Here is a 27344-nt window from a genome sequence, read left to right on the forward strand (position 1 = left end):
AGGGGAGATGAGTTTGCAATGACGTGGAGAAGGCAGTCTTGCACTCCATTTTACAATCTCCTGTAACTCCCCGGCATTATCTTTGGCATCTCGATGAAATTTCATTGTGTGTTGTAGGGCAATCCCAGATATAAAAGAGCACCCAATATGGATTTTTGTGTTTTATTATTTTATTGATTGATTTTTTTTTTTTTTTTGAGACAGGGTTTCTCTCTGTCTCCCAGGCTACAGCGCAGTGGCATGATCAAAACTTACTGCAGCCTCGAACTCCTGTGCTCAAGTGATCCTCTCAACTCAGCCTCCTGAGTAGCTGGAATCACAGACTTGCCCCACCACACCTGGCTAATTTTTGAATTTTTTATTTGTAGAGACGGAGTGTCATTATGTTTCCCAGGCTGGTCTTGAACTCCTGGGCTCAAGCAATCCTCCTGCCTCAGCCTCCTGAGTAGCTGGGACTACAGATATGCACCAACATGCCCAGCTAATTTTTTGTAGAGACAGGGTCTTACTATGTGGCCAGGGCTGGTCTCAAATTCTTGGCCTCAAGCAATCCTCCTGCCTCTCAAAGTGCTGGGAATACAGGTGTGAGTCACCTCGCCCAGGCAATGTGGATTTTTCAAGCCCTTTCCTAAAGATAAGGAAGGAGAGAGAAAAAATACACCCAGTGTTGCTTTTGACCAGGGAAAAGTAAAATGCCTGCTTCTTACCTTGATGAACAAGCCACAGTCAGGACCCCCCTTGTGGGCACCATGATCTGAGATGTCAGTGACTATGAGTTTCCATGGGAACACATCCCGCATGAATGTAGGCAAATCCTTTCTGCCTGCACGTGGGGACAGCGGATGGCAGTACCATGGTCATGCCAGGCACAAACTGTTGCACCGGCCTCTGCAGCAGAGTGTCCCACAGCCAGGCCGCATTTCAGCTAGGGAATGCTCACCTGTTCCTGTTTACTTCCACAAACAGGACCTAGTAGGAGATACCTGGAGGCTCAGTTGGATTTGTTTTGCTTTAACAAAACTCAGTGGCAGAGGCCAGCGCAGGTGAAGTGAACTACGGCTCCACTCTGTGGCACCCACGTCACCTTGGCTTGGAGAGGCGTCTCTGTGGTAGACAATCCCATCTGCAAGCTCCATGGCATTCGTACTGAGGTCTCCTCTCCATCTAGAAAGGACTCAGACTCATTTCCCCTTAGTTTATATTTTACGTATTTTTCACAGTCAGATTCATTTTTAAAGGTCTTTGGTTGGACATCTGCCATTTGTGTTTGCGACTGTCACTTGGAGTGCACTGCTTGGGGAATCGGACGGGTAATATGCCCAACAGCTCCACAAGCTTGGGTGACTTTCAGACATCCCTTTCCTAATTGCAGTTTGCTTATGTCTAATGTGTGAGCAACACTTGGCCTTACATTCCAGGCAAAGCTGTTTCTTTGCTTATTTTTTATTTTTATTTTTTTGCTTTGATCTGACCATGATGGGTTATATGTAAGCATGCAGCTGTAGTAGGTCTGGGTGTTTCTAATACAATGTTAAATAATCCAAAGTCCCTGACTTCTTGAAGCAGCATCTGAGCAGGATGCAAATAGGCACACATTACGCAGTGGTTAGAGAACTAACCAGTGACGGGTATGTTGGCTGTGTCACGTACAGGGCTCATCTCACCCTCTGAAGGGCCTACCAATTGTCATTTACAATTGAGGAGATGGAGGCTCATGAGAATTCATGAAACATGCTCCAAATCACATCCAGACAAAGTAACAGCAGAACTGGAAGACAGCCCAGTTCAGCTGACCACATATGGCACGTGAAGGCTATGAGAGCTGCTCCACCGAGGAGAGAATGCACAGAAATTAGCACAGTTGCTCTTCTGTTGTTTAGATCCATCAGTTGCCATCCTGCTTCTCTGCCCATAAGCTCCTCCTTCCCTCTTTTCTCCATCTCATGAGAACTAGATCACAGACTTTGGCTGATTGGCATTTTGTGGCCTCTCACTGTGTGGTGAGCACAGGCACAAATGATGCAAACCTCTCATCTAGAAGACACATTTCATGGCACAGCTGACCTGCTGGGAGACCCAGCTCTGTTTGAGACCAAGCAGCTCCCTTCAACAGCCATTGAGCTCCATCCTGTTTACATTTACTGTATGGTGCTCGAGTTGGTGTATAATCCTCCTAATAGCCAAACTGCAGGGTTTCTTCTCAACCCTGCAATTATATCTTATGGCTTCAAAAGGCAGCCCTTTTAGTTCAGCCTTTGGTGTTTTAGGGAACTGAGTACCTTTCTCTATCAGTCAGTCTCTTTTGTAAGGCACAGTCTCTTTCGTAAACTTGTTTGTTGTTGTTGTTGTTGTTGTTGTTGTTGTTTTATTCCTTTTGGGGAGAACTGGATCTTGCTTGTTGCCCAGGCTAGTTTCAAATTCCTGAGTTGAAGCAATCCTCCCACCTTTGTCTGCCTAAGTGCTGGGATTACGGGCAGGAGCCACCACACCCGGCCAGTCTCTTTTTTATAGCCAATGCTGGCAATGACATGTAATAGTTATTAATGCCCCAAATTGCATCTTACTTTATTTTTGTCCAGTAAGCTTCATTACAGCTGATTATCTCAAATTACCCAGGTTCGCTTAGCACTCATATGGAAACACCTCCACCTCCTCCTTAACAAAAACAAACCAACCAAAAAAACTTGAAGATGTAATTTTCTTCTGATTTTGTCCAAAAGTACAGGCTATGCTTTTATGCATTGTTTCCTAGTTTTCTAGTGTACAATTAGAAAGATGTTTAATCTGAAGGAATGTGGGCTTGCCCTAGCTTTGAATTTGGTCTCTCATTTGGCAACTTGGAGCCGTCTCGCTGAGCCTGCAATTGCCTGCAGTTGAAATTCTTCCACGTGCCCACAGAGAGGGAAGCACATAGATGTTTTCTGCAGCACTGCTTGGTGTAGAAAACAACAAGTCAAATCAACAAATACCTCACATGCAGCAATAGGGAAATGGATCGATGCTCATACATTCACAAAATGAAATCCCCATGGCAATTAAAACAAACACACTGGAGTTGTTCGTCTAGACATGGGTCAACTGGAAAACACCATGTGGAATGTAAAAAACAGAAGCTGAAAAGTCTTCGGTAAAATAAATTCTTTAGGTGAATTTCTAAAAATTTAGAAAAGGTTTTATATAGTAGAGGCCTAAGAAAGATCATGTAAACAGCATTGACCGGCTCTGGGAGAAAGGGAAGGAATGGCGGCTGGAGAACCACCTCTGGGCTACGGTGTTTCTTTTAAAATGTTCTAGTGCAACTACGACAAAATGTAAAATTGTGTTAAAGCTTTTTGTGGAGTACCTGTATAAATTAGATTGTGTACTATTCAAGGAGTTATTAGTAATAATAATTTGAAGGGGAGAAGAATTTAGGGGACATAGGGAACATCACTGTTCCTTACTGTTTGGAAACTTTGCTAAAAAATCATCGTAATGTCAACGGGATTGCCAAAGGAGTAGTATAACTCTTCAAAATTAATAATGTTCTCATATTATTAAGGATTTCTTGGTTCTTCTGAAGAAATGTGACCTCAGGTTCTACTCAAGTAATCTTATGTTCATCTTCAAAAAGTAATGAGTACTCTATTGACCAGAGAAAGCATTTCTTAGTGTTTTACCTGAGACCCTGTTACTAACAACAGTAGTTCTGTATTATCCATTATTCAAAGGAACATAGAAATTTCTTTACAGCATATATATTGCAGTCTCTGAAAAAAAAGGAAAACACTAGAAAAACATTGCAAAAGCAGACTGGATTAGTCTAGGAATTTGCTTACTGGTGTTTAATTAATATTATGCACTACACTGGTGAGCATAAGTGAGCTACTATTATCACAGATGGTAAGAAAATTTTTCTTTTCCTCTTCCTCAAATGACCTTGTAACTGTAAATACAGAAATATTGAGTTTCAAAATTGGTAAATCAAAATTGGAGTCTGTAACAACAATGGGAAATAAGGACCATCAATAGTTACTATTTATTTTTCCCAAACATATCATTAGCAGAAGCAACATTTCTAATAAGAAGAGATTTCTATTTACAGCCACTGGGATAATATATGAAAATATTTGCTACTAATTCTATAATTGTTTATTTAACTTTTGCAGAGTGCCTCTACTGATCTCATTTTGGGGATGGTTGTTGATCATTATGCTCACTTACTCACACTAAATGATGGGGAAAGTCTGTCATAAAGCATTTTATATTTGTGGCTTCTACCCTTCTTTTGCTCTGTCTTCAGGCTATTCCTTTGGCCCCATAAATACTGGATGATATAGTACTTGCTGGGTGCAGAATCATTCTCCTCCAAATATTTGTTCACAAATAGAAAGAAAGAAGGGAAAACAGACTGGTTCCTTAGCAAATATTAAGAGCAAATGCCTTCACATTGACAATATTCATCCAGATGAGAATGGCCATTAACCTCACTGTCCAGAGATCCAGAGGATCAGAGGAAAAAAACCCATGGGAACTTAGGCAGATGAATACGTGAAACTATATTATTTAAAATTGCCCTTAGTAGTTTTCTTTCGTCTAAACAGCTGCTCCCCACTGAGAATTCCCATTGTTCTATTGGGTAATAGATACTGAAAGAGATTCACTCTTGCTTAATCCTATAACAAGCTAGCTACTCCTTGAGATATAGAGGGTTTACCCAAGTGAACCAAGTTAACTCTTTCAAAACGACAACTGCCACTTCTGAGTGTGCGCCCCAAAGTTCTTTCACCTCATAACAGGTGATTCTCTGAGGTGTTTATGCACATAAATATTTGATTAAAAAGTTGCCTTATTTCATTTCTTAGGAAATCCTCAAATTTTTCACTTATTGGTTTAATACCATGATATTTAAATTCAGGTCAATGTCACAGAGCTCATAATAACCCTAAACTTTGGCACATAGGATAGAAAATTTTGGTAGATGAAAGTTCCACTGTGGTTTCCTAGTTTGCAATTGAAGCATTTCTTCTTCATACACATCCAGAAAGCAGTATTTTCGGGAGCAGAAAATACCCCATCTTCCCAACCTGCATGTAAAACCAAATGCAGAGATTGCTACTGATCATCTTCCCTTTATTCACTCATTCATTTGCCATGCACGTGTTTGAGCTCCTACCACAGGGCTGTACCCGTAGTAGATGCTGGGGACTGTGCAGTGAACAGAATCAGAGCTGCTGTCATCAAAAGCACAGATATCCATGGGGAAAACAAGTACATGGCACGAGGAAAGAGAGACAGAGCACTGAGCAACAGTGACATTTTACACAGGTTGAGCAGGAAACGCAGAGACTGAAAGGAGCACAACGCCATGGGGAGAATGCTTCTACAGAGCGCAAGGCACTGGCACTGGCACTGGCCCTGGGACCAGAGAGGGCTTCAGGTGCTTCAGGATGAACAAGAGGCCAATATGGGTGAGATGGGGATGGGTAGCAAGGGGGACTTGCTAGAGCAAAGAGCCCAGCAGCAGCAGGAGCCAGCCACAGACACCCTAGCAGGCATCATAAGAACATTCCCGAGTGCATCGAATGAGGTGGGAAGCTGTTAGAACATTTTGAGGACAGGGTGGCTGTGAACTAACTTATATTCTGTAAGAATCACCTGCATCAAAAAGAGAAAAGAAAAAGTTTACAGGGAAGAAACCTGGCAGGCACCACCTGAACCAAGCGATCAAGGTCAACATCACCAGGGCGAAGCCACGTGGCTATCATGTACCCTCGAATACGGTGAGGAGAAGGGCACCTCTCCTCAGTCATGTCCTTCCCCAAATCCCAAAACCCCAGTCTAATTGTGACAAAACATCAGACAGAATCAAATTGAGAGACTTTCTATAAAACACCAGACAAGGACTCCTTAACACTGTCAAGGTCATGAAAGACAAGGAAAGTACAATAAATTGTGACAGATCAGAGGGGACTAGAGGATATGATGATGACCAAATGCAGTGTGGGATCTGGATTTGATGCTGGAACAGAGAGAGGTGATTAGTGGAAAAACTTGGAAAATCCAAATACAGTCTCTAATATCGTTAACAGTATTGTAACAATGTTAAATTCTTTGTTTTGACAGATGTACTGTATCTTAGTCTGTTTGTGCTGCAGTAACAGAATACCACAGCTTGAGTAATTTATAAAGAACAGAAGTTTGTTTCTCATAGTTCTGGAGGCTGAAAAGTCAGTGTCTGGTGAGGTCTGATCTCTGTTTCCAAGATGATGCCTTGAAAACTGTGTCACCCAAATTCCTGGTTTTTTGCTTCATAAATGATAAGTTGAACTGCTTCCCTATTGATCAATGGAACAAAATGCTTGTGAACCAAACTTCGTGTAAGCTTCTCCTTTTCCCATGGGTACCTGAACTTCGACCCCACCCTCAGCTTGCGCCAACAGACCACCCCTCCTAAGAACAGGCTGGGCTAAGGGTAAGACATTCTCTGACTGTCCTATAGCATCATCCTGCATCTGACTCCCCAACACCTGGCTCTTAGTCTTGTTTACTTCTTATAAAAGTAAAACCCTTTTTGCCTAACTCTTGAGACATGTGCCCATAAGCAATCTCCCTACTGCAAATACTTCCCCTCCCCTAATTGCAATCCTCCCTCCCTTGCAATTACCTGTAAAATAAAGTCTCTCCTTGCTAAGCCCTTTGTTTTCTACTTGACAGTATCCTTTAAGAACAATAAGACTTGAACCTCTTTCTGCAACTTCCCTTTGAATTCATGCCTCAATTTGGAGAGTGGAATGGTACCCTACAGAAAGGACAGATGATGGATCTTTATAAGGCATCGTGATGTGCTCTCCCCAGCAGTAAGTTTCCATTCAAATTAGACTCCTGAAAGCCTTGGGAAATAGCCGGGAGAAGGACTACATACAAAAAATAAAGTTTACGAACCAAAGAAAAGTCTAAGTGAAATAATGCAACTCTTTTGTTTCTGTCATATTTAACAGTTCAAAAAAGACCCCCTTAAAACGTTAATGTGAATTATGTACTCTCAGATTTAATTTGAGTTATAGTCTGCCAATAAGAGAATCACATGGACACTGTGACTTGGAGCTTTCCAGCCTGCTAAACTATTTATGTAAATGTCTCTCTACAGGACTCAAGAATGCTATGCTAAGGCTAGAATGAAAAGGAAAAAAATTCTCATTGACTATACTAAATCCCTGTGAACTTTGCCTTTGGGGGTAGATTTGGTTTATTCAGTTGATTATTTCCTTGAGCCAAAAGAGCTTTGCCAGAGTCTGCAACCCCTGTTTTTATTTTAGCGGTAATAATGTCCAGATTGAGCCCTTTGGCAAGAAGCACTTCCCCTTTGTGGCCTGTGGTTTACTATGCAAATGGATTGCAAGTGGACAGATGTAGCTGATAGGGCAAAATCTCAGAATCACCAAGAATCTTGGAAAGGAATGCTGTTGTAAGGAAATACAATGGGCAGCGTGAAATACGTACATATGTGTGTGGGTGTGTACACACTTTATACATATATATATACACACACACATATACATATGCAGATGCATATACATATACATATACATATACATATTCCATGGCAGACTCCCAGCTCAGTAGCCCTGGTTATTCAACATTCTGTCTACCAAGACCAAGTCTGGTCTTGTCCTCGGTAAACAAGGGGGCATCTATGAGTCTTATCTAAGTCATATAGGGAAAGGTAGCTGTTTGCAGTAAGCTATTTCCAGAACTCCAAGAGTGGGAGGATCTCTTTACTATCACTGTTTCCAAGGATACTAGGGCTTGGGTAAAGTTTGACAAAGTCAGTGGCAATGAAATAAAAGTCAAAAGTATGTAATCAAATGATAAGATGGGACCTTTAGAGGTGACAGATGAGTATCTAAGCAACCAGGAAAGCCTGCTCTTAATTGACTCCCAGAAAAACACACAAAGGAGAGAAAAGCCATTTTGCAATTTCTCAAAGTCAAATAATTGCTGTCATCTCATGCCCCAAGACTGAGAAATCCTGTCTGTAGCTGGAAATTATACTAACTGAAAAGTGACAAAATGCCAATGCCAACCTGGCATTTGGAGCCTCCAAGACACTAAAATGTGTAAGAATATCAAATACTCGACCCCATAAGTCTTTTGACCTTTCTTGGAGATGAAATTTGAGGGGGCTGACCACAAAGATGAAAGCTGTCCTTGTTTCCCATCGTAGTAGACTCATTTTATTTTACTCTCGATTAAAAAATATATTGTACAGTTCTTCTTTAAAAGGTCAATGCTTCTGGGAGAGACTTCAAGATGGGAGCTGATCAGAAATTAGCAGGACCCAGCAACCTCACTTCTAGGCTCCATTCAAAGGAAAAGAAATTTTGTGTCAAAAACACCCAGCCAGACTCACATGTTCATCACAGCACTATTCACAATACCAAAGTCATAGAATCAACCTAAGTGCCCATCAATGATGGCTGGATAAAGAATGTGTGGTACATATACACCATGGAATGCTATGCAGCCACAAAAAAGAATGAAATCATGTCTTTGCAGCAACATGGATAGAGTTGGAGTCTATTATCCTACATGAAATAACTCAGAAAGTCAAATACTGCATGTTCTCACTTATAAGTAGGAGTTAAACAATGGGCGCACATGGACATAAAGATGGAAACAATAGATACTGGGAACTCCAAAAGGGAGAAGGGTGGAAAGGGGGTGAGGGTTTTTACAATTATCTATTGGGTATCCTTGATGAACATAGATGCAAAAATCCTCAACAAATTACTAGCACACCAAATCCAGCAGCACATGAAAAAGCTAATCCAACATGATCAAGTAGTTTTATTCCTGTGATGCAAGGTTGGCTCAACATCTGCAAATCAATAAATGTGATTCATCATATAAACTGAACTACAAATGAAAACCACATGATCATCTCAATAGATGCAGAAAGGCTTTCAATAAAATTCAACATCCCTTCATGTTAAAAATCTTCAAGCATTGAAGGAACATACCTCAAAGTAATAAAAGCCATCTATGACAAACCTACAGCCAACATCATACTGAACAGACAAAAGGTGGAAGCACTCCCTTTCAGAACCAGAAAAAGACAAGGATGCCGTTTCTCACCACTCCTATTCACCATAGTACTGAAAGTCCTGGCCAGAGCAATTGGGCAAGAGGAAGAAATAAAAGGCATGTAGATAGGAAGTCAAAATACGTGTTTACAGATTATATGATACTAGACCTAGAAAACTCCATGGTCTCTGCCCAAAAGCTCCTAGATCTGATGAACAGTTTCAGCAAAGCTTCAAGATACAAAATCAATGTACAAAAATAAGTAGCATTTCTATACATCAACAATATCCAATCTGACAGCCAAATCAAGGATGCAATCCCATTCACGATAGCCACAAAAGGAATAAAATACCTAGGAATATAGCTAACTAGGGAGGTGGAAGATCTCTACAACAAGAATTACAAAACACTGCTCAAAGAAATCAGAGATGACATAAACAAATGGAAAAGCATTCCATGCATATGGATAGGAGGAATCAGTATTGTTAAAATGGCCATGCTGTCCAAAGCAATTTACAGATTCAGTACTATTCCTATGAAACTACCAGTAACATTCTTCACGGAAATAGAAAAAATTATTTTAAAATTCATATGGAACCAAAAGAGAGCCCAAATAGCCAAGGCAATTCTAATCAAAAAGAACAAAGCTGGAGGCATCATGCTACCTGACTTCAAACTACCCTACAAGGCTGCAGTAACCAAAACAGCATGGTACTAGCTCAAAAATAGACATAGAGACCAGTGAAACAGAATAGAGAGCCCACAAATAATGCCACAGAGGCTTGCACCCTCTGAAGCAATGGCTCATGCTGTACCTTGGCCCCTTTTAGCCACAGCTGGAGATGGAGCAGCTGGGATACAGGGTATCAAGTCCCAAGGCTGCACAGAGCAGTGGGGGCCCTGGGCCTGGCCCAGGAGCCATTATTCCTTGCTAGGCCTCCAAGCCTGTGATGGGAGAGGCTACAGTGAAGACCTCTGTCATGCCCTGGAGACATTTTCCCCATTGTCTTGGCTATTAACATTTGGCTCCTTGTTACTTATGCAAATTTCTGCAGCCAGCTAGAATTTCTCCCCGGAAAATAGGTTTTTATTTTCTACCTCATGGCTGGCTGCAAATTTTCCAAACCTTTACGCTCTGCTTCCTTTTTAAACATGAGTTCCAATTTCAGATCATCTCTCTCAAGGTCAAAGTTCCACAGATCTCCAGGGCAGTGGCAAAATGCTGCCAGTCTCTTTGCTAAAGCATAGTAAGAGTGACCTTTGCTCCAGTTCTCAACAAGTTTCTCATCTATGTCCAAGACTACCTCAACTTGGACTTCATTGTCCATATCACTATCAATATTTTGGCCAAAACCATTCAACAAGTCTCTAGGAAGCTCCAAACTTTCCCACATCTTCCTGTCTTCTTCTGAGCCCTGAAAACTTTTCCAACCTCTGCCCATTAAAGTTCCAAAGTCACTTCCACGTTTTCAAGTATCTTTATAGTAGTACCCTACTCTCTGCAGTACCAATTTGTTACCAGTAGAAGAGATCCAAGTTACCCAGGTTACCGGCAGTAATCCATACACATCCACAGCAACTTCAGTCCTTGCCTCCTCAGAAGAATTCGACTGAAAGGCATAAAGCAGAAAAGGAGACCAAGGTAAGTTTCAGAGCAGTAGTGGAAGTTTATTTAAAAGGCTTTAGAACAGGAAAGAGAGGAAAATTCACTTGAAAGAGACCCAAGTGGGCATCTGAAGGTCCAAGAGAGAACAGAGAGCAAAAGAAAACAGCAAAAAGGGGGCTTTAACCTGGAGCCTAGGCTCACCTCTTTCCCACAATTCTTCTCTTGGGGCAGCCCAATGCGCAGTGTCTTCCCTACCTTTTATAACTGTGCACACATGCAGTGTGTTTGGGGAGTTGGTATGCATGCCCATCATCTGAGGCTTTCTTCCCTCTTCCAGTGGAATATACCTGGAAGATCATACTTTGCCATTTTTGTCTCTCTCTCTTTTTTTTTTTCTTTTGAGACAGAGTCTTGCTCTGTAGCCTAGGCTGAAGTGCAGTGGCGCCATCTCGGCTCACTGGCACCATGTCCGGGGAATTTTTCGTAGTTTTAATAGAGATGGAGCTTCACCGTGTTAGCCAGGATGGTCTCGATTTCCTGGCCTCGTGATCCGCCCACCTCGGCCTCCCAAAGTGCTGGGATTACAGGCCATTTTTGTCTCTTAACACGCATGCCCAGGAAGTTGCTTCTCTGTGGGGCCTGCATTCAATTAACATTTTGATGTTAACAAATGTGGACCATCAGGAAATGGTCTCTCCATAGCACTGCCGAATTATCATTTTTAGAGAGGCAATGTGATCATTGCCAAACCATCACCTGACATGTCTAATGGGTGGGTGGACAGCTCTCTCCTGCCCCACTCATACCTAACTACCTGTGACGAATATACTGTATTAGTCCACTTTCACACTGCTCTAAAGATACTACTGAGACTGGGTAATTTACAAACAAAGGAGGTTACCAGGCAACGTGTCAGAACCCTGGCAGTGGGAAGTGGTCAACTCATAGGTTGGTAAAAAGAATTTACCAACAACAGTAGAGGTTTGAAAAAGGAAAGTTTATTGGGAAGGAAGAACTACATTGGGCACCTCAGCAAGAGGACTGAGCATGTCTCAGGGGATTTTTCCTTAGCGATATCAATAGACCTTAAGGCAGGAGCTCAGGGTTGTAAAATGAGTTTCAGCACAGCATTCCAGAGATGTATAGAAATGTTAGTTACTTACAAAAGTTGAAACAGGCCTGGAACCAGATGCCAACTCAGATACTACGGAAGTTTAGTTACTTCTAAATTCCCAGATAAGAAGTTTTGCCTCCAGGCCCATTTGATGGTCACCAGGAAGTCTTTGGTCCCTTCTAAATTTTTTCAGATAAGGAGTTTTGCCTCTGGATGATCTGTTTGATGGTCACCAAGCGGTCTTTGCTCCCTTCTAAATTCCTCCGATAAAGTTTTTTTTTTTTTTTTTTTTTTTTTTTGGTCTCCAGGGTCTGTTCAATGGTCACCAGGTGATTTTTCCCAGTTTCACATGGCTGGGGAGGTCTCAGGAAACTTACCATCATGGCAGAAGACAAAGGGGAAGCAAGTACCTTTTCACAAGGTGGCAGGAGAGAGAAGAGAGAGTGAAAGGGGAAGAGCCCCTTATAAAACCATCAGATCTCATGAGGACTCACTCACTATCATGAGAACAGCATGGGAGAAAACACCACATGATCCAATTACCTCCCTCCCTCGTGGGATTACAAGTCCCTCCCTTGATCCATGGGGATTACAATTTGAGATGACATTTGGGTGGGAACATAGATCCAAACCATATTATTACTAATCATTAGAGAAATGCAAATCAAAACCACAATGAGACACCATCTCACACCAGTCAGAATGGTTACTATTAAAAAGTCAAAAAACAAATGCTGGTGAGGTTGCAGAGAAAAGGGAATGCTTATGCTTATGCACTGCTGGTGGGAATGTAAATTAGTTCAGTCATTGTAGAAGATAGTGTGGTCATTTCTGAAAGAACTTATAACAGAGTTACCATTTGACCCAGCAATTCCATCACTGGGTATATACCTGAAGGAATATAAATCATTCTACCATAAAGACACTTGCACATGTATGTTCATTGCAGCACTGTTCACAATAGCACACACATGGAATCAACCTAAATACCCACCAATGGTAGACTGGATAAAGAAAATGTGGTACATATACACCATGGACTGCTATGCAGCCATAAAAAGAAGGCGATCATGTCCTTTGCAGTGACATGGATGGAGCTGGAGGCCATTATCCTAAGCGAACTAACAGGAACAGAAAATCACATACCACGTGTTTTCACTTATAAGTGGGAGCTAAACATTGAGAACACATGGACACAAAGAAAATAATAGACACCAGGACCTACCTGAGGGTGGAGGCTGGGAAGAGGCTGAGGATCAAAAAACAACCTATTGAGTACTATGTTTAATGCCTGGGTGACGAGATAATATGTACACCAAATCCCCATGACATGTAATTTACCTATATAACAGCCCTGAACATGTACCCATGAATTTAAAATAAAAGTTGGGGTATAAAAATAAGTAAATAGAGAGTGATGAAATTACCCAAGACCACAGCTAGGAAGGGGTATAGCATGAATCAGAACCTGATAGGTTTGCTGAATCTCCAGTTGAAAAATAGCACATCCACTCTAATAGATACAATATAATTTTTGATTGGTTGATACCAGTGCCATACTGATTGTAAAATGTCTTCAGTATCACTTCATTCATTACTTCACGACATATGAAGTGTCCTAAGTAATCAGAATTTTCTTGATGGCAATTGGGATCAGCCACATACTAGGTAATTTTCAGGATAAAAGGGCCAGGTTGACTTATTTTAATAGGTACCTGGGCTTTGCATGGCTTTTTAGAGCTTCAATCTAGATCACCTCTGAAACAAATTCATGATCAACCATCCTCCTGGATTCCACGAACAAAGATGTGAAGCTGAGGTGTGTGTATTGTCTGTTAAAATTAAAAAGTAAAATAAAAACTAATTGTCTTAAAAAGAAATAAATTATATTAATTTTTAAAAAGTCTAACATTAAAATTATTTTGAAACTTAAATATTTGAATCATGCATAGACCCAGGCCTAGTATATTTTCAGAAATTAAATTCTCATTTGAATAGTTAAAAAATAATTCAATAAGCTCCAAACTTATTTTCAGTGCTTTTATTATCCATGAAAATATGGATCTTAGTTGTTTTTTTTTTTTTTTTTTTTCTGTAATGGAATGTGCAAGGATTCTTTTTATATTTGCTCATCAATTTGTAATATTCAGACTGCTTTCATATGCATTTTTTCAGTTATCAGAGAGGCCAGATAATATAGTGATTAAAACCATGTACTCTGTAGTCAGACTGCCAGAGGGTTAAATCCCAGTTTCCCCACTTAGTAGCTGTATGATCTTGAGCAAGTTACTTAACTTTTTTGTGCTTTAATTTTATTCCTTATAATAGGTACAATTATTGTGCCTAATTGGTAGACCTGTTGTTGAATTAATACCATAAAATACTTACAAGAGTAAACAGTGTTAGCTATTGTTATTATAGTTATGTAATGAAATTTTCAGAACTAATGGGAAAGTATCTGAGTGTCTGAAGGGATTCATGGTAAGTCAAAGAATCAGGGCAGGCTCCTTGACATTAAAGTAATTTGCTTTTTTTGTTTGTTGTTTTTGAGACGGAGTTTCCCTCTTGTTGCCCAGGCTGGCGTGCAATGGCGCGATCTCTGCTCAAGGCAACCTCCTACTCCTGGGTTCAAGCGATTCTTCTGCCTCAGCCTCCTGAGCAGCTGGGATTACAAACATGCACCACCACGTCTGGCTAATTTTGTATTTTTAGTAGAGATGGGGTTTCTCCACGTTGGTCAGGCTGGTCTCGAACTCCCGACCTCGGATGATCCGCCTGCCTTGGCCTCCCAAAGTGCTGGGATTACAGGCATGAGCCATTTCACTGGGCCTAAAGTAATTTGTTAACAAAATTACTGTTTGTTAGAGTGAGCTAAACCTAGATTTTCCTGAGCCCTTCAGTGCAAGACCTTTTTCATTTTACAGGAGGCTATTTCCAGACGATTCCAAAGCCAGATCTGGTCTTGTTTCAATAAGTGAATAAAGCAGATTATTAAAAAGGGCTTAATGATGCAATATTACATACTCCATATGATTTGACCATTAACACGAAGTATCAAATGTACTAGAGAAAAGATAACAAGCAAATATGCTAAAATATCAGTGTTTTTCACTGAAGGTGGAATTGTAGGTGACTCTTTGTGCTTTTTTATAATTATCTGTCAAATGTTCTTTTTTGAGCAATGTTCTGTTTTGATAGAGAGGAGAAGTAAAAAACCAAAATAAGTTCAGTAATAATTGAGATTTTCTCCATTCGACTGAAGTTGAATAATGGAACCAAAAGAGGAGTAGGTGAGAAATATTTAAAATTTAAATGTTCATTTTAGAAGGATTTTTCTACCTGAATGAAAACAAGAACTGCCAGATCCATTGATATGGTTTGGATCTGTGTCCCCACCCAAATATCATGTCCAATTGTAATCTCCAGTGTTGGAGGTGGGGCCTGGTGGGAGGTGATTGGATCTTGGGGGCGGATTTCCCCCTCAGTGCTGCTGTTGTGATAGTGAGTGAGTGCTCGCAAGATCTGGCTGTTTAAAAGTGTGTAGCAACTCCCCCCACCCCATTCCTCCTGCTCTAGCCGCGTAAGATGTGCCAGCTTCCCCCTTCACCTTCCCCTATTATTGTAAGTTTCCTGAGGCCTCCCCAGAAGCCACACAGATGCTGCCATGCTTTCTGTACAGTCTGCAAAACTGTGAGCCAATTAAACTTTTATTCTTTATAAATTACCCCGTCTTGTGTATTTCTTTATAGCAATGCAAGAACAGACTAATACACCCATACTTTATGAATCTGGCATTTCAGATAAAAATTAAACAAAAACAGACAGCCTCAGTGAGGAAATAAAGTACAGTACTCAACACAACAAGGTAGCTTTGTCTTCTCTAGATAGAGTGAAACACCAAGAAATGTTTTCCACAAGAGGGAGATAGTTGGTCAGAGTTGCATTAAACAGGACTATGAACACACTGTCAGTGAAGAAGCAATGCAAGTAAAATGCCTGGTGTTTTTTTCTCACCAAAGAATAAGGAGCTGCAAATATGAGGCAGCCGGAAGGACCAACACAGATACACACGTGCACATTCAAGTCAGAAGCAACAAGTCTTAGCAGAATACAAAGAGGATCTAGTTTACAGAGTCTTTTAAATACTGTGTTCAATAAATGTTACTTATACAGAAAAAAATATATAGAAAGATAGGTAGGTATATAGGTGAAAGATAAATAGATGAATTATTGAGTCTGAAGAGCTGTATTAGTGAGAATTCTTAGGTTCTCAGGAGAATTCTGAATAATAATAATTTATCTACCAAGTTTAAATGCAATGTACACATTTGCTGATTCTTTCTTCTGCTCATCAAAGTCTGCTGTTGATCCTCTCTAGTAAATTTTTCAATTCAGTTATTATATTTTCTGCTTCAGAATTTCTATTTGGTTTCTTTTTGTAGTTTCTGTCTCTTTGTTGATATTCTCATCTTGTTCATATATCGTTTTAAAATTTCCTTTAATTCGTGTGTTTTTGTTTAAGTTCTTTGAACATACTTAAGGAAGTTATATTAAAGATTTTGTTTAATATGCCTAAAAACTGTTGTTTGCTCAGAGGTGATTTTGCCACTTTTCTTCCATCCTTCGAATTGGTCTTTTCTTTTTCTTTGAAAATATTGTGGGTTTTCTTAAAATTAAAAAATTGGGTATTTGATGAAACAAACAAACAAACAAAAAATGTGCATTTGAAAAAGCAACCACTATAGCCAGTCTTTGCTGACTGGTTCTTTGCCAAGAAAGGCCTTCACTATTCAGCATGCATGTCCCGAGCAAGGGTAAAGTCTTGAAGTTTTCTCAGGTCTTCCTTCAGCATGCATCTCACCTAGGACTTCATGCACGCGCGCACGCGTGTGTGTGTGTGTGTGTGTGTACACACATATGTTTACTTAAATGCTTTAATTTCCAAAAGAGTCCTAGCCCAGCTTCTTAGTGTGTCTTAGTTGTCCTGTTGCAATCCTTAATTAGTAATCTCTAGCTCCCAGTATCAATGGGTCTGTAGTCCCCTTGAAGCTTTTACAAAGCATTTTCACTGACACTTTCTATGGCTTTTTGTTTTTCAGTCTGAGGCCTGGCATATGCTATTTTTCTTCTCTGAACTCCAGGACATGAAAATTAGAGGGCAGAATACTAGGTAGTTCCCAGACAGTTCAGAATGTTGCAAGTAAGGTTTTTTCTCCTTCCTCTCGCCCGAGGGAGAAATTCCTGGATCAGAAACTGGGCTGCTTTATATCTACCACATCTCACTGCATCATGGAAAGAGCGGGGCCAAGGTAAGGAGAAGCAAAATAAAAATTGTGCACCAATTTGAAGGTAGCTTTTCCTTCACTGGGTGATTATAGAGCAGACCTATGTACACCAGAGCATCAACTGTTTTTCAGAAATCCCATAACGTTATTTTAACTAGTCTAATTTCTTTTAGTGTTCTGTAGAAGAATAAAGGCCTGGAGCCTCCTAGTTTACTATCTTGTTATCAAAAACATTATTTTTGAAATATATTGAATCACTTGTCAAAATAATTTTTAATTTACAAATAAACAGATTACTGTGCTTTTATTTGCACAAGCGCTTTTGATATTCTGCTCTACTCATTCTCTGATCCTACCATATGAAGTATTCCAGGTAAATTTTGATGAAAGTTTAAATTAAATAGAGCTGTGAAAATGTCTTAGAAGATTTCTACTTACATGGAGGTAAGGTGGAACATAAGCCAAGGAAACATATCTGGATTCCAATTTTATTTTAAAATATTTCTACAACAGTCACTAAAATTGTGTATGAAAAACAAAGATAAGGTTCAGTAACAGCTTAATTTAAATATGACACAAATATAGAGCAAGATTTAGTAGAAGTTTAATATCACAATAGACTGAAGATAAATGGTTTGCTTCTAAAGAGTCAAACATGATGCTGACTTCAGCTTGTTCTTATCCAACCTTTGCTTGTTCCTTCCTGATCACATTTACTGCCTTGAAAAATGTTCTCTTTGCCCGAAACATTATTCCCTCTCTCTTCCCTTCTTCAGTTTATGTTCATACTTGTCAAGAGTATATTTGAGAGTTGTCCTGTTCTGAAAATTATTCCTAATCCCTTAAACTAGATTTGGTGTATTTTTTTTGCAACCATAGCATATTATACATAGCATGTTATAGCTAGCCCCTCTTTTTTTGTTTTTTTTTTTTTGTTTGTTTTTTTTGTATTTTTAGTAGAGGCGGAGTTTCACTGTGTTAGCCAGGATGGTCTCAGTCTCCTGACCTCGTGATCTGCCCACCTCCACCTCCCAAAGTGCTGGGATTGAATTATTATAGTAGACTCATTTGTGATCTCCTTGCCCATAAAATTGTGTTATCATCTCTATAGTCAACAGTGTCATAAAAGTTTATGGAATAAATGAGTCTTCTATCTGAAAATCTTTCTTTTCCACTTGACATTTGTAACTCATTTGATTCATTTGAAAAACTGACATAAATCCATATATAGTCTTTATCTTATCCAGTGTGAACATTCATTTAGCTGCAGACATACTAATTTGCTTGATTATAAGGTGCTATTCTGGACTCTCACTGATGGGCTACATGATATATGGTCTATGCAATACTCACCTTTCTAAAATCAGAAGAAAAATGATAATTTCACAGCATATGATCCTGTTTCAGATAGAGGATGGTGGACTTTTCCATATGCAGCCAGATCCCTTGAATAGTACCTGAAATTTAGAGAGTAAACATTTGCATGGCTGTGTGCTACATGCTGTAACAAAAACTGAGAGACAACCACCTTCACCATATGGCTTCTAACATTTATTTAAGGTGTACCGCAAAATTGAACTAAGGACATATTGAAAGTATAGGAGTTTCTCAGGAAACATAAAGCAATATTATTTATGAGAAGCCTGAATTTGAAATTTTAAAAAAGAGTATAATACTGAGGAAAAAAGTGAAAAAGATCATAGAAGCGTGGTTACTTTTTCTAATAATTTTACATGTTCATCAAATAGAAGCTTAATTAAAAATATATACTAGGAGACTGCAAAAGAAAATTACAAGCAAATATCTTTGATGAACAGAAATGCAAAAATCCTCAACAAAGCATTAGCAAACCAATTTCAACAGCATAGCGAAAAAAAGTATTCACAATGATCAAGGGAGATTTATCTTTGGAATGCAAGAATAATTCAATATAAGTTGAATGTTGTAAATATAAAAACATGATAGATCACATTAACAGAATGAAGGACAAAAACCATATGATTGTCTCAACAGATGTGGCAAAAGCATTTAACAAAATTCACCATCCTTTTACAAGGAAAACTCTCAATATATTACAGAGAGAGGAAATACATGATAAAGGCCATACTAATAAGCCGATAGCTAACATTACTCTACTCTCACCCCTTTTGTTCAACATAGTTTTGGGAATCGTAGCCAGAGTACTTAGGCAAGAGGAAGAAAGAAAAAGTATACAAACATAAAAGGAAGAAGTGAATTTGTCTTTATGTGCTGATGACATGATCTTACATTTAGAAAACCCTAAAAACTCTGCCAAAAGCTTTTAGAGTGACAAACGAATTCAGTAAACTCGCAGATCACAAAACCAACATACATAAATCAATCATTTTTTTAGTACTAATAATAAACTATCTAAAAAGAAAATTAAGATATAATTTTATTGACAAGGGCAAAAACTTAGGTATAAATGTATTAAAGGAGATAGAAAACCTTTATACTGAAAAATAAAAGGCATAGATTTAAAAAAAATTGAAGAAAACACAAATAAATAGAAAGATACCCCATATAGAAAGATATCCTACATTCATGGATTTGAAGAAATAATACTGTGAAAATGGCCATGCTACCCAAAACAATCTACAGATTCACCATAATCCCTATCGTAATTCAAATGTCATTTTTTTCACAGAGGTAGATTAAATCATCTTTAAATTTGTATGGAATTATGGAAGACCTTGAATAGCCAACAATCTTGGACAGAAACAAGAAAGCTGGATGCACCAAACCCCCTGATTTCAAAAAAAATTATAAAATAATTGTAATTAAAACAGCATGATACATGATACTGCCATAAAAATAGACCCATTGACCAATGGATTAGAATAGAAAGCCCAGATATAAACCCATGCATTAATGGCCAATTGATTTTTTACAAAGGTGCGGAGAACACATGATGTGGGAAAAATCCCTCTTTTGTGACAGGTGTTTGAACAACTGGATATCTACATGCAGAAGAATGAATATTTAAATACACAAATATTTATCATTGTGTTACATTTATCTACCGTGTTTAGTACAGTGCCATATTGTATAAGTTTGTAGGCTAGGGACAATAAGCTATACCATATAGCTGAGATTTTTAGTAGACTATCCCATCTAGGTTTGTGTAAGTACACTATATGATGTTCTCAAAATCACCTGACACATTTCTCAGAACATATTTTCATCATTAAGCAATGCATGACTGTATATATAAAATGCTCAGCATCATTAATCCATAGAAAAATTTAAATTGAAACCACAATGAGGTATCACTTCACACCTATTAGAATAGCTTTTATCGTTGGTGAGAAAACAATATGCAGATTCATCAAATAAATAAATAAATAAATCTATCCTACGATCCAGTAATTCCACTTCTGGGTATAGATTCAAAGAAACAGAAATTAATGTGTCAAAAGGATAGTTGCAATCCCTTGTTAATTGTAGCATTATTCACAATAGACAATAAATGGAATCAACCTATGGGTTCACCCACAGATGAATAGATAAAGAAAATATGATATATACACAACAGAATACTATTCAACCTCAAAAGAAGGGAAAATTCTGTCATTTGCTACAAAATGGATGAATCTAGAAGGGATTGTGCTAAGTGAATTAAGCCAAGCACAAAAAAATAAATACCACGTGATCTCACTTACATTTGGAATCTAAAAGAACTGAACTAGGAAGTAGAGAGTGGAATGATGGTTATGAGAGACTGGGAATAGGGTGGGAAAGAAGACATGGTGAGTTGCTGGTTAAAGGGTACAAAGTTTCAGATAGACAATAGTGATAAGTTTTGAGATCTATTACACAACAAGATAACTATAGTCAATAATAAGGTATATTTCAAAATTACCAAGAATTTCAAATGTCTTACCATAGAAATAATGATAAGTAAGTGAGGTGGTAAATAAGTTAATTAGCTTGATTTAATCATTCCACATGGTGTACATATATCAGAGCATTACATAGTGCCTTATAAATTTATACAATTATGACTTCTGAATAAAAAATAATATTAATAATGAAAAGTAAATAAATAAAATATAGAAATGAGATAACTTAAACTAAGTAGAATAAAGACAATCTAGAGAAAGAGGTACTATTCAAATGTGTACTTACTACTCAGATATGTTATGAGTATGATGAAGTATTGATTTAGGAAAACAATGATATCATACCATCCTCTTCAGCCAAGAGTCTTTGAAACATAAAGAAGCAAACTTTGCTTTAAAAATTAAGCTTTTATTTATTTATTTATTTATTTATTTTTCACCTTGCATTTTAGTTTCTGGCAGCACATGTGCAGGTTTGTTACATAGGTAAATTTTATATCATTGAATTTCAGTGTATGAATAATCTTGTCACTCAGGTAGTGAGCATAGTATCCAATAGGTAGTTTTTCAATACTTCCCCTCTCCCACTCTCCCTCTTCTTGTATTTCCCGGTGTCTATTGTTCTCATTTTTATCTCCACGTGTGTACTCAATTTTTATTTAGCTCCTACTTATAAGTGAGAACATGCAGTGTTTGAGTTTCTATTCCTGCATAAATTTGCTTAGGATAATTGCCTCTAGCTGCATCCATGTTGCTGCAAATAACATGATTTTGTTCATTTTTATAGCTGCATAGTATTCCATGGTGTGTATGCAGCATACTTGCTTTATCCAGTCCACGGTCTATGAACATCTAGGTTGATTTGTTGTCTTTGCTATTGTGAATATTGCTGCGATGAACATATAAACGCATGTGTCTTTTGATAGGATAATTTTTTTTCTATTGGGTATGTACCCAGTAATGGGACTGTTGGGTTGAATGGTAGCTCTGTTTGAAGTTCTCGGATAAATATCCAATCTGCTTAACACAGTGGACGGACGAATTTGCATTTTCACCAACAGCATATAATTAATCCCTTTTTTCTGCAGCCTCACCAGCATCTATTATTTTTTGACTTTTTAATGATCACAATTCTGACTGGTGTGAGATGGTTTCTCATTGTGATTTTGATTTCCATTTCTCTGGTGATTAGTGATGTTGAGCACTTTTTCCTGTATTTGTTGGCTGCATGTATGTCTTCTTTTGAAAAATGTCTATTCGTGTCCTTTGACCCATGTTTTAATGGAGATATTTGTTTTTATCTTGTTGAATTCTTTAAATTCCTTATAGATTCTAGATATTAGACCTTTATCAGATGCATAGTTTGTGAATATTTTTCCCTTTCTGTAGATTGTCTATTTACTCTGTTGATAGTTCTTTTGCTATGCAGAGGCTCTTTAATTAGGTACCACTTGTCAATTTTTGTCTCTGTTGCAATTGCTTTTGGAGATTTAGTCATAAATTCTTCACCAAGGTTATGTCCAGAATGATATTTTCTAGGTTTTCTTCTAGGACTCTTATAGTGTGTGATCTTACCTTTAAATCTTTAATGCATTTTGAAATAATTTTTGTATATTGTGTAAAGCAGGGGTGCAGTTTCATTATTCTACATATGGCTAGCCAGCTATCTCAGTAGCATTTATTGAATAGGGAATGCTTTCTGCATTGCTTGTTATTGTCAACTTTGTCTAAGATCAGATAGTTGTAGTTGTAGGTGTGTGCCTTTATTTCTTGGTTCTCTATTTTTTTCCATTGGCCTATATGTCTATTTTTGTACCAATACTATGCTGTTCTGTTACTGTAGTCTTATAGCATAGTTTGAAGTGGAGCATTGTGATGTTTCTGGCTTTGGTCTATTTCTTTGCAATCATCTGTTCAGGCTTTTTTGTTGTTGTTGTTCCATATACATTTAAGAATCGTTTTTTTTCCAGCTCTATGAAAAATGACATTGGTATCTTGATAGGAATAGCACCGAATCTGTAGATTGCCTGATTCGGCAATTGCAATGATATTGATTGTTCCAGTCCATGAACATAAAATGATTTTCTATTTGCTTGTGTCATCCTTGAGTATCTTCAGCAGCGTTTTGAAGCTTCCCCTGTAGAGATCTTTCACCTTCTTGGTCATATGTGTTTCTAGGTATTCTATATTTTTTGGCTGTCGTAAATAGAATTGCATTATAGATTTGACTTTCAGCGTGAATGTTATTTGTTAATAGAAATGTTACTGATTTTTGTACATTGATTTTATATCCTGAAACTACTGAAGTTATTTATCAAGTCTAGGCACCTTTGGGTGGTGTCTTTAGGGTCTCTAGAAATAGAATTATATTATCAGTGAAGAGAGATAATTTGACTTCCTCTCTTCCTATTTGAATGCCTTTTATTAGGTTGGTGCAAAAGTAATCGCGGTTTTTGCCATTAAAAGTAATGGTGAAATCCACTATTACTTTTGCAACAACCTAATATTTCTTTCTCTTGCCTGATTGCTCTGGCTAGGGCTTCCACAACTATGTTGAATAGGAATGGTGAGAGTTTGTATCCTTGCCTTGTTCTAGTCCTCAAGTAAAATGCTTCCAGCTTTTGCCCATTCAGTATGATGTGGATTTTGGGTTTGTCATATATGGCTGTTACTAATTTGAGGTACGTTACTTCTATGCCTAGTTTGCTGAACATTTTTATCATGAAAGGTTACTGGATTTCATTGAAAGCCTTTGCTGTATCTAATAAGATAATAATTTTTTGTTTTTAATTCTGTTTATGGAGTGAATCACATTTATTGATTTGCATATGTAGAACAAGCCCTGCATCCCAGGAATAAAGCCTTCTTGATTTTTGTGTTATTTTGCTCTGTATAATGTGAAAATGAGAAGATGCAGTCCTCAACTTAGTATTCAATACTAGTGAGGGTCAGGTCATCAAAATCTGTGTTTCAACAGTAGGAAAGCTTGCTTTCACATTAAAAAACAAAGCACGTATTGCAAACATTATGTAATAATGATAAAATTACAGAAGAAAATATATTCAGACTGACCCATGGCATTCACACCACACCAGAATTTTGCCTGGAACAAAACAGTGAATTTTATCCCAAAAAGTAGGTTAGGTCCATGCTCACTAAAAACTTCAGTCTCAGACCCAATGAAGGAGGATAAAATACATAGTGCATGTATAACATACATTACATATACATTAACCTTCTTTAATGCCCCCCACCAGGGTTTTGAGGGAAGGAAAGATGAAACGTGGACTTGTGCACTCACAAAGGCACAATTTTCTTCCAATTATAAAAGGTCATACATGTGACTCTTAACTATGTCTTGGGCAATAGCTAAGATTTTATCTGTGGGACTCCACCTTTGAAAATCACAACAAAAATCAAAAGGAAATGATTTGATATAAAATATTCAAATTTCTCAGTATGCAGACTTCCACAGAACAGGAAGAAGGAGACAACGAAAATACATTTCCTTTAAAAATAACATTCCCCTCATTTTGTCCCTGACACTCAACACTCAAAAACAAGTCTGCATAAAACTAGGAATACAGAAAAGGACGACAGAGGATGTTACATTTCAAAGTCTTAGGACCTACTCTGAACTTCTGTCCTCATCAAGACCCTTGCCTATAGAGCTGAGGGCTCCCTGGTCCCCTGGAGAAAGTGAGTGGTCTCAGATCTTCACTGAAGCAGGGGTGAAGATGTCCCAAGTCACTCACTGTCAAAATTAAACCCAGTAGATGCCCTGCTTCTTCTTGGTTTTCTCATGCCAGAAGGATTTGCCTTTGGTGAACCTCAAAACCTGATTGGCTCGTTCCCCCAGTCTCTGGTTGCACCTCAGTTGGCATCAGTGGAGTTCTCTGCCACCTCAATTTCCTCCTCCCTGACCCTTACGAATGTGGGTCACGCCCTTTTTTTTCTTCTTTCTTCCTTTTTGGAAATGTGTTAGGGGTCTGAAGCTTTATCTTCTTGGCTGGAGGAGTCTCTGCCTCTTTGGCAGCCTCATCTGCTTCCACTTCTTTCCTGAACCCAGCTTTGAAACTACCACTGCTGCCTTTTTTTCTTCTTCCTCCTCTTCCTCCTCTTCACTGTTCTTAGCTGCTTTTCCATTCTGGGCAGTCAGTGCAGAGGTGCCATTGGCCTTGGGGACTTTTGGTCTTGCAGAGTCCTTGCCCTTGGGCTTCTCTTCCTCTTCCTCACTGGAGTCATCAGAGGAAGAACTGCTGCTGCTCTCAGCCTTTCCTTTCTTTGTGGAGGCTGGCTTAGAAGGGGCTGTCCCTCCTGCTGCCTTCTGCAACTTCTTCTTAACTGGGGATTTAGATAGCTTCTCTTCCTCCTCCTCCTCGCTGCTGGAGCTGTCTGAATGAGAGCTGCTGTCCTTACCACCCTCAGGAGCCTGCTTGGCAGGCAGATATGGAGCTGCTTTGTCAGTTACCTTGGGCTTAAGGGGGGCCACAGTCATCTTTGTCTTCTCCTCCTCACTGGAGCTGCTCTCTTTCTCACTGGAACTGCTCTCTTTCTCACTGGAGCTGTTCTCTTTCTCACTGGAGCTGTTCTCTTTCTCACTGGAGCTGTTCTCTTTCTCACTGGAGCTGTTCTCTTTCTCACTGGAGCTGTTCTCTTTCTCACTGGAACTGCTCTCTTTCTCACTGGAGCTGCTCTCTTTCTCACTGGAACTGCTCTCTTTCTCACTGGAGCTGCTCTCTTTCTCACTGGAGCTGTTCTCTTTCTCACTGGAGCTGCTCTCTTTCTCACTGGAGCTGCTCTCTTTCTCACTGGAGCTGTTCTCTTTCTCACTGGAGCTGCTGTCAGCCTTTCTCACTGGAGCTGCTCTCTTTCTCACTGGAGCTGTTCTCTTTCTCACTGGAGCTGCTGTCAGCCTTTCTCATCAGAGGCTTCTGGCCACTGCTTCCAGGTTGCTTGAGAGTTGCAGCTGGCTCCGCTGCAGGCGACTTGGTAGTGGCAGCTGGCTTATTTGAGGAATTCTTGTGGGTATTGGCTAGCTTGGAAGGAGCTTCATCATCCTCAGAGCTGTTGGAGTACGAGCTCTGAAGAGCTCTCTGCTGCTTTCTTTGCTGGAGGTTGTTTAGTATTTGCTTTAGAGACGACTGACTTAGCAAGAGTTCATCCTCTTCCTCCGAACTTGAATCAGACTTGTCGCTGCTGTCTTCACTGCTTTCGGAAGGCTGTTTCTTCTCCACAGCTTTCTTGGGAGGCTGGGTTCCCACGGACTTCTTTGATGGGGGAGCAGGAGTGGGGCACTGAACTTTAGGGACCTGGGTTTTTGGGGTTTTTTTTCCTTTTTTTTTTTTTCTACTATTCTTCCTCCTCACCGAAGGAGTCCTCGCTGCTGGAATTTTTGGGTAGGGGTGGCAGCTGCTATCACTGGGACCTTGACCACAGCTTGCTTTTAATATACAGTCTTCTTGGGGATGGCTGCTGCCCTCTCTTCCTTTGAGTCATCACTGCTGCTGCTGCTGCTGCTGTTGCAGCTGGCTGCTTTGCCATTGACTACTTTAGGTGCTGCTTGAGCTGGAGTACCTTGTGTGGCTGGAACTTTAGCCCGAGCTTTAGCTGCTACAGATGTTGTCTTTGGTTTCTGGTTTTTTGATGCCTCATCCTCAGAGCTTGAGTCAGAATCAGCATCAGAGCTCTTAGCCTTCTTAAGAGGAGCTTTGGCTGTCTTGGCCTGGGGCTTAACTCCCTTCTGGACAGACTTTTTCTTTTTGTCATTGTCCTCATCATCACTGGATGCTTCACTGCTGCTGCTCGCTGATGCTTTGGCGATAGCCTTCCCTGGAGGCTGAGACAAACTTGCTCACAGCCTTCTTACCTGGAGGCCCTTGAACTTCTTCCTCCTCCTTGCTACTGTCCTCACTATTGTCACTGGATGAAGTCTTCTTCTTAGCTTTCTTAGTCATTTGTACATTTATTTGCCTGGAACTTTTGCTTTGGGGCCTTAGCAGACTTGAGACAGAAGCTATAGACATCCAAGAGGGAAGAGTCATTGGCATCCCGCTGTGTAGCTCCTGTAGGTTTGGCGAATATATTGGCCACCTCCAAGAGCTGGTTATCACACAGGAAGTCGAGCACAAGGGGATACAGGTCTGTGGGAATCACACAAGCCAGTGTCTGCCATTCTCTGGGCAATACACGTGACTACCATTGTCTATTGGTGCTATTTTTAAGTTGCCTACTTAACAATTATTTAGGGCAATGCAGAGGGTAATCAAGAGATTGATAGTCTAAAGTGTGGGAGACAAACTATTTGAAGACTAGCAAATAAAAATCTTAGAATCTGTAAGATATGCATCTGTCTATGTTTCTACTTGCTTAACTTGTCTATAAACTTATGTCTTTAGATTTCAGCCTTT

At 39.3% G+C, this 27344-nt stretch overlaps 1 pseudogene; it reads right to left on the reverse strand.

Annotated features, from left to right (window-relative positions):
• Positions 1-24697: 24697 nt before the first annotated feature.
• LOC126946816 (nucleolar and coiled-body phosphoprotein 1-like) lies at positions 24698-27109 on the reverse strand (annotated as a pseudogene).
• Positions 27110-27344: the final 235 nt, after the last annotated feature.

Source organism: Macaca thibetana, chromosome X (assembly GCF_024542745.1).
Source record: "Macaca thibetana thibetana isolate TM-01 chromosome X, ASM2454274v1, whole genome shotgun sequence".
NCBI classification, from domain to species: domain Eukaryota; kingdom Metazoa; phylum Chordata; class Mammalia; order Primates; family Cercopithecidae; genus Macaca; species Macaca thibetana.